The sequence below is a fragment of the Macaca thibetana genome, chromosome 17, assembly GCF_024542745.1.
Source record: "Macaca thibetana thibetana isolate TM-01 chromosome 17, ASM2454274v1, whole genome shotgun sequence".
In the NCBI taxonomy this organism is placed as follows: domain Eukaryota; kingdom Metazoa; phylum Chordata; class Mammalia; order Primates; family Cercopithecidae; genus Macaca; species Macaca thibetana.
This window is the reverse complement of record NC_065594.1, coordinates 79,869,872-79,881,813: the sequence shown is the minus strand read 5'-3', so window position 1 is coordinate 79,881,813 and position 11,942 is coordinate 79,869,872. Positions and strand designations below refer to the sequence as shown.

The window sequence follows — 11,942 nt, the reverse complement described above, 5'->3', positions numbered from 1 at the left end:
GAGACAACTGGAAATTTGAACAGTGATTGGAATTTGACAACATTAAGGAGTTACCATTATTTTAGCTATGATAACTGTATTGAGGTGATTATATAAAATAAAGGCTTTGCAGGAAGGACAATGAAGATCCAGAGCCACAGGCTGCCCGTGTGCAGCAGGAAGTAACAAGAGACCAGTGTCCCAGCAGAGCCTGCCTGTCTGGCTCATCTACCATTACAGAGACATCTCTGCCCATGGGGCTGAGAGACCCCAACCTTTCCCCATGCTAAAGCTGCAGGGTATTGAGGTACTGGCCAGATGTCTTCCCACAAAGGATCTGTGGTGGCATGGGGCAATGCGGCTCCTCCCAGTAACAGGGAAACTGACATGGTGGAACTAGCTGAACTGGGACCCCTACTACAAGAGAAGGATGGATGGGTTATCACCAACCCAACCAAAGCTGAAGAAGTGCAAACATGTCCAATGCCTCAGGAAAAGGAGGAGAAGGTAAAGCTACTGATGCACTGCACTTCCACTATGCCACGGAGGAGATGGAGGAGTTTGTGTGCAAGGTCTGGGAGGGACACTGGAGGGCCATCCCATATGATGTTGTCCCTGACTGACTGAAGGACAATGACTACCTGCTACATGGCCATAGACCATCCATGCCTTCCTTTTGGGCTTGCTTCAAGAGCATCTTCCACATCCATGTGAAAACGGGCATCATCTGGACCCATCTGCTTGGTTTCATGCTGTTTCTCTTTTGAGGATCTTGACCATGCTCAGACCAAATATGTACTTCATGGACCCTCTACAGGAGAAAGTGGTATGGGGACGTCCTTTGTGGGTGTAGTGCTCTGCCTCAGTTCCTCCTGGCTATTCCACACTGTCTATTGTCATTCAGAGTAAGTCTCTTAGACTTTTTCCAAACTGAACTACTCAGCGATTGCTCTACTGATTACGGGGAGCTTTGTCCCCTGCTCTGTTACTCCTTCCACTGTTCCCCACAGCCAAGCTCATCTGCCTCTTCTTTGTCTGTGTTCTGGGCATTTCTGCCATCACGGTGGCACAGTGGGACCGGTTTCCACTCCTAAGCACCGGCAGACACAGCAGGAGCATTCCTGGGACTTGGCTTGAGTGTTATTGTGCCCGTCATGCATTTTCCTATCACTAAAGCTTTGTCAGGGCCAGCGCCATGGGCTGGATGGGCTGGTCCTTCCTCACAGCTGTGATGTATAGCTGGCCTTTATGCTGCCCGAATTCCTGAATGCTTCTTTCCTAGAAAATCTGACATATGGTTCCAGTCTCATCAGATTCCCCATGTCCTGGTGGTGGCAGTATCCTTTGTCCACTTCTCTGGGGTCTCCAACCTTCAGGAATTCTATTATGGCCTAGAAAGTGGCTGTACTGATGACTTCCTTCTCTAAGACTTCCCACCTGAGGGGTGGAGGAGGAATTTCTCAAGTGCTTTTAAAAATAACTTCTGGCAGGCACGGTGGCTCACGCCTGTAATCCCAGTTCTTTGGGAGGCCAAAGTGGGAGGGTGCTTGAGCACAGGAGTTTGAGGCTACAGTGAACTATGATCATGTCACCACACTCCAGCTTGGACAACAGAGACCCCGTCTCTGTAAAAAATTAAAATTCAAAATGAAAATACCTTCTTCACTGAAGTGAGGGGAGTCTGAGTTGTCTGGAGGAAACCTCTTAGAGAATTCAACATCAACCAACTTTCAGCCCCCTTCTACATTCACTAGGCACTGAACTTTCCATTTCCACTCCCCTAGTTTGGGAGGGGGAATGGTCAAACCTAGCCATCTCTTCCCTCAACAGTCTTCCTCCTCAACAAGGCAACTATGGGCCCCTCACAGAGACAGAGAGACAGTACTTTGAAACTCATATTGCGATTTTACCCTCTCCTCCAACAATTTTTGGAAAAAATTATGAAATTATGGACTGCAACTTTTTCAATTTTGTCTCTCTCTTTTTTTTTTTTTTTTTTTTTTTGAGACAGAGTCTTGCTTTGTCGCCCAGGCTAGAGTGCAGCGGTGTAATCTCAGCTCACTGAAAGCTCTGCCTCCCGGGTTCACGCCATTCTCCTTCCTCAGCCTCAGGTGACTGCCACCACACCCGGCTAATTTTTTGTATTTTTAGTAGAAACGGGGTTTCACTGTGTTAGCCAGGATGGTCTCGATCTTCTGACCTCGTAATCCACCTGCCTCGGCCTCCCAAAGTGCTGGGATTACAGGCGTGAGCCACCACGCCTGGCCTCTTTTTTTTTTTTTTTTTTTTTTTTTTTTGAGACAGAGTTTTGCGCTTGTTGTCCAGGCTGGCATGCAATGGCGCACTGCAGCCTCCACCTCCCGGGTTCAAGCAATTCTCCTGCCTCAGCCTCCCGAGTAGCTGGGATTACAGGCACCCGTCATCATGCCCAGCTAACTTTTTATATTTTTAGTAGAGACGGGGTTTCCTCATTTTGACTAGGCTGGTCTTGAACTCCTGACCTTAGGTGATCTGCCTGTCTCGGCCTTCCAAAGGGCTGGGATTACAGGTGTGAGCCACCGCGCCCGGCCTAATTTTTGTATTATTAGTAGAGACGGGTTTTACCATGTTGGTCAGGCTGGTCTTGAACTCCTGACCTCATGATCTGCCCATCTTGGCCTCCCAAAGTGCTGGGATTTCAGGTGTGAGCCACCACGCCCAGCTCAAAATTCTGTCCTTTTACTGGAAGGGAATGATCCCTCCCTTACCCACATCCTTACTTTGTATCCTGGCTTATAACAGGCCATCAATTTTTTTTTTTTTTTGAGATGGAGTCTTGCTCTGTCTTCCAGGCTAGAGTGCAGTGGCACGATCTTGACTCACTACAACCTCCATTTCCGGGGTTCAAGCGACTCTCCTGCCTCAGCCTCCTGAGTAACTGGGATTACAGGCACCTGCTCCCACCACACCAGGCTCATTTTTGTAATTTTAGTAGAGGCAGCGTTTCACCATGTTGGCCAGGCTAGTCTCGAACTCCTGACTTCAAGTGATCTGCCCGCCTCAGCCTCCCAAAGTGCTGGGATTACAGGCGTGAGGCACTGCACCCAGCCTGAGCCACCATGCCTGGCCAGGCCATCCATTTTTGTAGCGCTTTTTTTTTTTGGAGATGGAGTCTCACTCTGTTTCCCAGACTAGAGTGCAGTGGCACAACCTCAGCTCACTGCAACCTCTGCCTCCCGTGTTCAAGCAATCCTCCTGCCTCATACAGGCGCGCGCCATAACATCTGGCTAATTTTTGTATTTTTAGTAGAGACGGGGTTTTGCCATGTTGGCCAGGCTGATCTTGAACTCCTGACCTCAAGTGATCCACCCATTTTGGCCTTCCACAGTGCTGGGATTACAAGTGTGAGCCACCATGCCTCTCCACACCCAGTCTTGTAGCACACTTTAAAACAATTATATGGGCGTGGTGGTGCATGCCTGTTGCGGGGGGTGGGGCTGAGGCAGGAGAATCGCTGAACCCAGGTGGCAGAGGTTGCAGTAAGCCCGGATCGTGCCATTGCACTCCACCCTGGGCAACAAGAATGAAACTCCATCTCAAAAACAAAAAACAAATACACAATCATATAATCTGGTCCCATCTTTCTAGGGTCACCTGGATCTGCCTACAGAGGAGGAAAAATAAAGCCACCAACTTTCACATAGCCTCGCTAATCATGGAAGTGTGTCCAGGCTTCAAATAACTTGAGTTTTAATTTCTTAAATTAAAATTGGGAAAGATATTTAATATTTAATACTAAGCTTTAAAACAAAACCTGCTAGCATTGTGATGTATCCTGATGCAAAGACTATGATGTTAATAAAAGAGAGTACAGAAGACAAAAAATAAAACAGAATAAAAATAAAGGCTTTTTCTTCCAGAGTATATACTGAAATGTTTACAGATACCATTATATCGTAGCTGGGGTTTGCTTCATAACAATCTGGAGTTGAGGACAGTGGGTAGAGGCTAACTGGACCAAGATTGACCATGAGTTGACAGTTGTTGTTGCTGGATGATAGGAAATGAACATTCACTATTCTGTTCTGTATGCTTTTTTGTATGTTTAAAGTTTTTCACAGAGTTTGAATGAACTATGTACAACAGGGAATGAATCTCACAAATACTAAGCCGAACAATATTTGAAGCTGGACCAAAAAGCAAGGATACAGTATGATTCCATTTATATAAAGTTTAAAACAAGCACAACAAATTCATGATGTTAGAAATCAGAATAATGGTGGCCGGGCATAGTGGCTCATGCTTGTAATCCCAGCACTTTGGGAGGCCGAGGTAGGTGGATCACCTGAAGTCAGCAGTTCGAGACCAGCCTGGCCAACATGGTGAAACCCTGTCATAACTAAAAATAAAAAAAATTGGGGCCGGGCGCAGTGGCTCAAGCGTGTAATCCCAGCACTTTAGGAGGCCGAGACGGGTGGATCACGAGGTCAGGAGATCGAGACCATCCTGGCTAACACGGTGAAACCCCGTCTCTACTAAAAAATACAAAAAAAACTAGCCGGGCGAGGTGGCGGGCGCCTGTAGTCCCAGCTACTCGGGAGGCTGAGGCAGGAGAATGGCATAAACCCGGGAGGCGGAGCTTGCAGTAAGCTGAGATCCGGCCACTGCACTCCAGCCTGGGCTATAGAGCGAGACTCCGTCTCAAAAAATAAAATAAAATAAAATAAAATAAAATAAAATAAAACAAAATATATTAGCTGCACATGGTGGTGGGCCCCTGTAATCCCAGCTTCTTGGGAGGCTGAGGCAGGAGGATCGCTTGAACCCAGGAGGTGGAGGTTGCAGTGAGTCGAGATCGTGCCATTGCACTCCAGCCTGGGCAACAAGGGCGAAACTCCTCCTCCTCAAAAAAAAAAAGAAAGAAAGAAAGAGAAAAAGAAATCAGAATAATAGTTACCCTTGGGAAATAACAACTGAGAGGAGTCAAGGGGTTTCTGCTGTGTGGGAAATACACCTCTTTACGGTCTAGGTATCGGTTACATAGGTATCTTTACTTTGTAAAAATCCATCAAACTGTACACTTATGATTTAAGTCCTTTTTTGTGTAAAACCTATACTTTAAAAGATGTTTTGATTTGCAAAATTAAAAGTAAAAGTAAATAAACAGTAAAAATGGTTGCATATCCTATGACAGGCTATTCCTACACCCAATGTAAGTGGATATTTTAGGAAGACAGCTCTATTAATAATAATATGCTCAACTCTGTTAATAGAAACAAGGAAACAAATACCTGAAACCCAGAAAGCAAAGTTAGTCAGTACCTAACTCTCTCTCTCTTTTTGTTTTTTTTGAGACAGGGTCTTACTGTGTCGCCCAGGCTGGAGCGCAGCAGCATGATCTCGGCTCACTGCAACCTCCACCTCCTGGATTCTAACAATCTTCTGCCTTAGTCTCCCTAGTAGCTAGAACTACAGGCATGTGCCACCAAACCTGGCTAATCTTTGTATATTTTGTAGAGATGAAGTCTTACTTTGTTGCCGAGTCTGGTCTCAAACTCCTGGGCTCCAGCAATCCACCCGCCTCAGCCTCCTAAAGTGCTAGGATTATAGGCATAAGCCACTGCGCCTGGTCTACCTCAGCCTTTTGAATGGATCAATATTTCACCAAAGTATCTGAGAGGTAGTAAAACGGATTGATATATACACAGAGATGCTAATAAACATTGAAATGCCCCAAGCAATACTAAGTCCACAAGGCCTACTCTTGTATGTAAGTAACAATATGGCAGTTCGACTTACTATATTTGACTAAATTCCTAGTTTGACTAAATAATACATACATACACATATCATAAAACATGCATAATCTTGTTCTTCAAGGCATCAAGGAGCAATCTCAGCTTCAAATCTGTGATAAGCACTCTGCTTTGCCCTGTTATAAAAGAAACTATAAACCAAAAAGAAAACCCTAACCTTCCCCAACCTACTGAATGGAGCTTCTATGGGCCAATGGGACCCCAGAGAAACCTAAAAAACTGAATTTCTGGCCATGATGGGAAGTGGGTCCAAAACACCTCATTATCCCCTCTCCCTTTTGGAGGTGAGGTACAACTGACCAGCATTAACATTGAAACAGAGATCCTAAGACTGACAGAACAGAATCTTTGTGGCAATAAGATACCAAATTTCAACCTGATTCTGGTATAGCATCACATGACAGATAGCAGATCCTGAAGAAAATCAAAATATTTTACCCCAAAATAAATTTATTTGACATATTTTGAAATGGCCCTGCAAAGCCATCATCTTTCATGGGGGAAATTTGCATCTGTAGAGAATCTCCATTAATGCAGCCAGGCCTTTCCCAGATCTAGGAGAGATTAGAGTCTGACACCTTTTAAGGTGTGAAAAGAAACATTTGCCATTTATTCTCTCTGAAGGAAGAGCCTGGAGCCTTCATCTAAATAAAAACATTAGCTTCCACAAGCCACCTTATCTTAAGCATTTCTTTCTACTGACTTCAAGCCTTTAGACAAAGCTTAATTATTTATACCAACTGCCAGTTAGATAATCTTTGAATCCACCTAAGACTTCTAAGGCCCCCTGAACCATTTCTCCCAAACCCCATCATCCCCAATCCCCCACTTTGAGATGTCCTGCCATTCTGGGCCACATGAATGTATACCCTTACGTGTATTGATTTGTGTCTTTGCCTGTAACTTCTTTCTCCCTAAAATGTATAAATCTAAATTGTAACCCAACCACTTTGGGTGCACTTTCTCAGTGATGCAGAATTTTTTGCTCCTTAGCTCAGCTAATCCAGGTTCTTGTTTTATGACCAGGGAGAATTAGGTACACAGACACATGGAAGGGTGAGGAGGGTGGAATTTATTAAGTGAAAGGAAAACTCTCACACAAGAGAGGGGGTCCTGCAAACAGGTTTCCACCTCACAAATTGAATGCCATGACCACCACACAGGAGCTGAAGAGGCCAGGCTCCTCCCATGCATAAGGTGTGAATTCCTGGTGGCTTCACCCTATTCCCCCAGTGCATGTGGGCCTCCAGTAGGCTGCAGGCATGCCCAAACAAGCGCCCTATGCAGGTTCCCTTATTTGCACGAAACATATGATGTAAACACTTGCAGGGGGGCTGGGCACAGTGGCTCATGCCTATAATCCTAGCATTTTGGGAGGCTGAGGTAGGCGGATCACTTGAGGCCAGGAGTTTGAGACCACCCTGGGCAACATGGTGAAAACCCATCTCTATAAAAAAATACAAAAATTAGCCAGTTGTAGTGCATGCACCTGTTGTCCCAGCTACTGGGGAGGCTGAGGGAGGAGGATCGCTTGAACCTGGGAGGTGGAGGTTGCAGCTGACATCACGCCACTGCACTCCAGCCTGGGTGACAGAGCGAGACCCTGTCTCAAAAAAACAAAGCAAAACAAAACAAAAGAAACAAAAAAACACTTGTGGGGCATGTCAGAGATTCTCTAGGTCCCTTCCCTATCTGCCTAGGCCTTTGGCTGCCTCCTGTCTCTATCAACAGGACTTCTTGAGACTGCTCCCCAAGCCATTGTCATTTGTATTGGCTCAGAATAAACCTCTTTGAATATTTTACAGAGTTCGTTTTTTTTTTTTCGTTGTTGTTCACAACATACATACTCTCTCATCAATACAATATAAAAGCTGGATAAGACACACCAATCTGAACCACTTTCTAATGGGATGCAACCTGAACCACTTTCTAATGGGATGCAGTCCTTTATTTAATATAAAAACAAAATCTATTGTGTGACCTTCTTTGACTCTACTTCAAATTCATTACCTTGTCCACATCACACATCCAGTAAAGAGTGGAATTATAACTTTTTTTTTTTTTTTTTGAGATGGAGTTTTACTGTTCTTACCCAGGCTGGAGTGCAATGGTGTGATCCCAGCTCACTGCAACCTCCACTTCCCGGGTTCAAGTGAATCTCCTGCCTTAGCCTCCCAAGTAGCTGGGATTAGAGGCACATGTCACCATGCCCAGTTATTTTTATATTTTTAGTAGAGATGGGGTTTCTCCACGTTGGCCAGGCTGGTCTCGAATTCCTGATCTCAGGTGATCTGCCCACCTTGGCCTCCCAAAGTGCTGGGATTACAGGCATGAGCCACTGTGCCCAGTCAGAATTAGAACTATTGGGAGGGGGGAGGGATTGCTTTGGGAGTTATACCTGATGTAAATGATGAGTTGATGGGTGCAGCACACCAACATGGCACAAGTATACATATGTAACAAACCTGCACATTATGCACATGTACCCTAGAACTTAAAGTATAATAATAATTAAAAAAAAGGAAAAACAAAAGAATTAGAACTATTAACCATTATAATTACAAGTTTCAGTGATAAAGCTTTAGAAAGGCAGTGATGTTAAGACACTTCCCACTCATCCCTCAGGCCCACACTTTACTCTTCTAATATTTCAACTGGTGTTCCCCTTAGAATAAGCAAATAAATAGATATTTTCCCTTATAACTCAGGTTCCCTTAAGAGGTTAAAAGAAGTTTATTATCCACGATAATTTTAGATATTATAAGAGTTCAGGGTCAAAGGAAATATTATATCTCCCTCAACTGCTTATTAATACCTGTGAGATACTGAAATAGTTTGGATATTCATCCCTACATGAATCTCATGTTGAATTGTAATCCCCAGTGCTGGAGGTGGGGCCTGGTGGGAGGTATTTGGATCATGGGAGAGGATTCCTCGTGACTTGGTGCTGCCTTTGTGATAGTGAGTGAGTTATTGCAAGATCTGGTCATTTAAAAGTGTGTGGCACCTCCCTGCCTCCCCTTGCTCCTGCTCTGGTCATGTGACATGTCTGCTCCACTTCACCTTCCTCCACGAGTGAAAGTTTCCTGAGACCTCCCCAGAAGCCAAGCAAAGGTTGGCACCATGCTTCCTGTACAGCCTGCAGACCGTGAGCCAGTTAAACCCCTTTTCTTTATAAATTGCCCAGTCCCAGGTATTTCTTCATAGCAATGCAAGAATGGCCTAACACAAGTTATCTTTCATTCTACTATTAGAAATAAAGGGAAATGGGGGTCTTCTGTTTCTGACCATGATCAAACAGCTTGGATTGGACTAACCTCCCACAGAACAATTGTAAAGACTACCCAACAGGCCGGGCGCAGCGGCTCATGCCTGTAATCCCAGCACCTTGGGAGGCCGAGGTGGGCAGATCAACTGTGGTCAGGAGTTCAAGACCAGCCTGGTCAACATGGCGAAAACCCGCCTCTACTAAAAAAATACAAAAATTAGCCAGGCATGGTGGTGTGTGCCTATAATCCCAGCTACTCTACTCAGGAGGCTGAGGCAGGAGAACTGCTATAACCCAGGTGGTAGAGGTTGCAGTGACCCGAGATTGTGCCACTGCACTCCAGCCTGGGCAACAGAGTGAGACTCTATCTCAAAAAAAAAAAAAAAGAACTACACAACATGCTTAAATTGATTGTGTGGCCAAGCTGTTGGTGCCCCACTTAGATCTCCTTGGGTCCCTTTTCCCAGTCCCATGTACTCACTTGTCAGCAACTATAGCAAATACTTTGTTGCTAATAATTTACACTTGCAATCTTTAGAGTATGCATTCTCAACAGGGGACATAATTGATTCTTGGGGAGCAAAAAGTGTATAAAGTTTTTTTTTTTTTTTTTTTGAAACTGAGTTTTGCTGTGTTGCCCAGACAGGAACGCAGTGGCTCAATCTTGGCTCACTGCAACCTCTGCTTCCCGGGTTCAAGCAAGTCTCCTGCCTCAGCCTCTGGAGTAGCTGGGATTACAGGTGTGCACCACTAGGCCCAGTTAATTTTTTGTATTTGTAGTAGAGTCGGGGTTTCACCATGTTGGCCAGGCTGGTCTCAAACTCCTGACCTCAGGTGATCCACCCGCCTCAGCCTCCCAAAGTCCTGGGATTACAGGCATGAGCCACTGTGCCTGGCCTACAGTTTTTTATGTATAAAAAGCTTTTACTCTTTTTATGTATAAACCACAAATAAAAATATAATACATAAACAGATAGTAGGCCAGGTGGGGTGGCTCATGCCTGTAATCCCAGCACTTTGGGAAGCTGAGGCAGGTGGATCACCTGAGGTCGGGAATTTGAGACCAGTCTGACCAACATGGAGAAACCCCATCTCTAATAAAAAATACAAAATTAGCCAGCTGTGGTGGCACATGCCTTTAATCCCAGCTACTCAGGAGGCTGAGGCAGAAGAATCGCTTAAACCCGGGAGGTGGAGGTTGCAGTGAGCCAAGATCGCACCATTACACTCCAACCTGGGCAACAAGAGCAAAACTCCATCTCAAAACAAAAAACAAAAACAAAAAAACCAGATACACAGTATATTTGTGGTAATCAAATTACATGGTGGGTGTACAGGAAAAAAAAAAGCCAGACTGCATGGTGGCTCATGTCTGTAATCCCAGCATTTTGGGAGGCCAAGGTGGCAGGATTGCTTGAGTCCAGGAGTTTGAGACCAGCCTTGGCAACATGGCAAAACCCTGTCTCTACAAAAAAATACAAAAATTAGCTGGGCGCAGTGGGTCACACCTATAGTCCCAGCCACTCAGGAGACACGCGGGAGGATCACTTGAGCCCGAGGGCAGAGGTTGCAGTGAGCCAAGATCAAGCCATTGCACTCCAGCCTAAGTGACAGAGCAAAACCCTATCTCAAAAAATAAAATAAAATAAAATAAAAGAAGTTTTGGCAAGAATATGAAGAAATTGGAACCCTCATGTATTGCTGGTAGGAGTGTAAAATGGTGCAGCCACTGTAAGAAAACAGCTTAGAAGTTCCTCAAAAAGGTGAATAGAATATAATTACCATATCATCCAGAAATTCCATATCTAGGATAAAATGGTAAATTTAATGTTATTTATATTTTGTCACTATAAAAAAAAAGCAAAGTTCTTTTTCTTTTTTTTTGAGACAGAGTATCACTCTGTCACCCAGGCTGGAGTGCAGTGGGTACAATCTCTGCTCACTGAGACCTCCGTCTCCCAGGTTCAAGTGATTCTCCTGCCTCAGCCTCCCGAGTAGCTGGGATTACAGGCATGCACCACCATGCCTGGCTAATTTTTTTATTTTTTAGTAGAGACAGGGTTTCACCATGTTGGCCAGACTGGTCTCAAACTCCTCATCTCAGGTGATCCACCTACCTCCGCCTCCCAAAGTGCTGGGATTACAGGTGTGAGCCACTGCAACTGGCCAAAAAAAAAAAAAGCAAAGTTCTAAACAGTATTCCACCTCTTGAGTAAGAAACAGATACATAAGACTATAGGCCAGGCGTGGTGGCTCACGCCTGTAATCCCAGCACTTTGAGAGACCAAGGCGAGTAGATCACCTGAGGTCAGGAGTGCAAGACCAACCTGGCCAACACGGTGAAACTCCGTCTCTACTAAAAATATACAAAATTAGCCAGGCATGGTGGCACATGCCTGTAATTCCAGCTTCTTGTGAGGCTGAAGCAGGAGAATCGTTTGAACCCGGAAGGCAGAGGTTGCAGTAAGCTAAGATCACACCACTGCACTCCAGCCTGGGCAACAGGAGTGAAACTCTGTCTAAAAAAAAAAACAAACTACATATTCATATTTCCTTATATTTGCCTAAGAAATATTAAAACAACAAACAATAAGCATGTAAGGTTTACCTGTAAGAGGAGAAGTGCAATTGGGTGGATGGACACAGATGTGAGAAGGAGATTTCTCATAATGCATACTTTTCATATCATTTTTATTTTGGGTCATGTAATGCACTATGAATAAATTTTTCAAACAGGTAAATAAATACAGTTTATCCAGATATGTGTTTTTACTCTGCCCCTCAATGAATACTCAAGGAATGACATGACTTTTCAGATCATTCTTATTTAATTAAAAGTCTCGTAGTTAGTTTGATTCACAAACATAGTGTCAATTTCATTTTAAATAAAAATGTTTGA

General features: G+C 44.5%; 1 pseudogene; it reads left to right on the top strand.

Moving 5' to 3' along the window:
• Positions 1–248: 248 nt before the first annotated feature.
• LOC126940210 (adiponectin receptor protein 1-like) lies at positions 249–1,433 on the top strand (annotated as a pseudogene).
• The last annotated feature ends 10,509 nt before the right edge of the window (positions 1,434–11,942 follow it).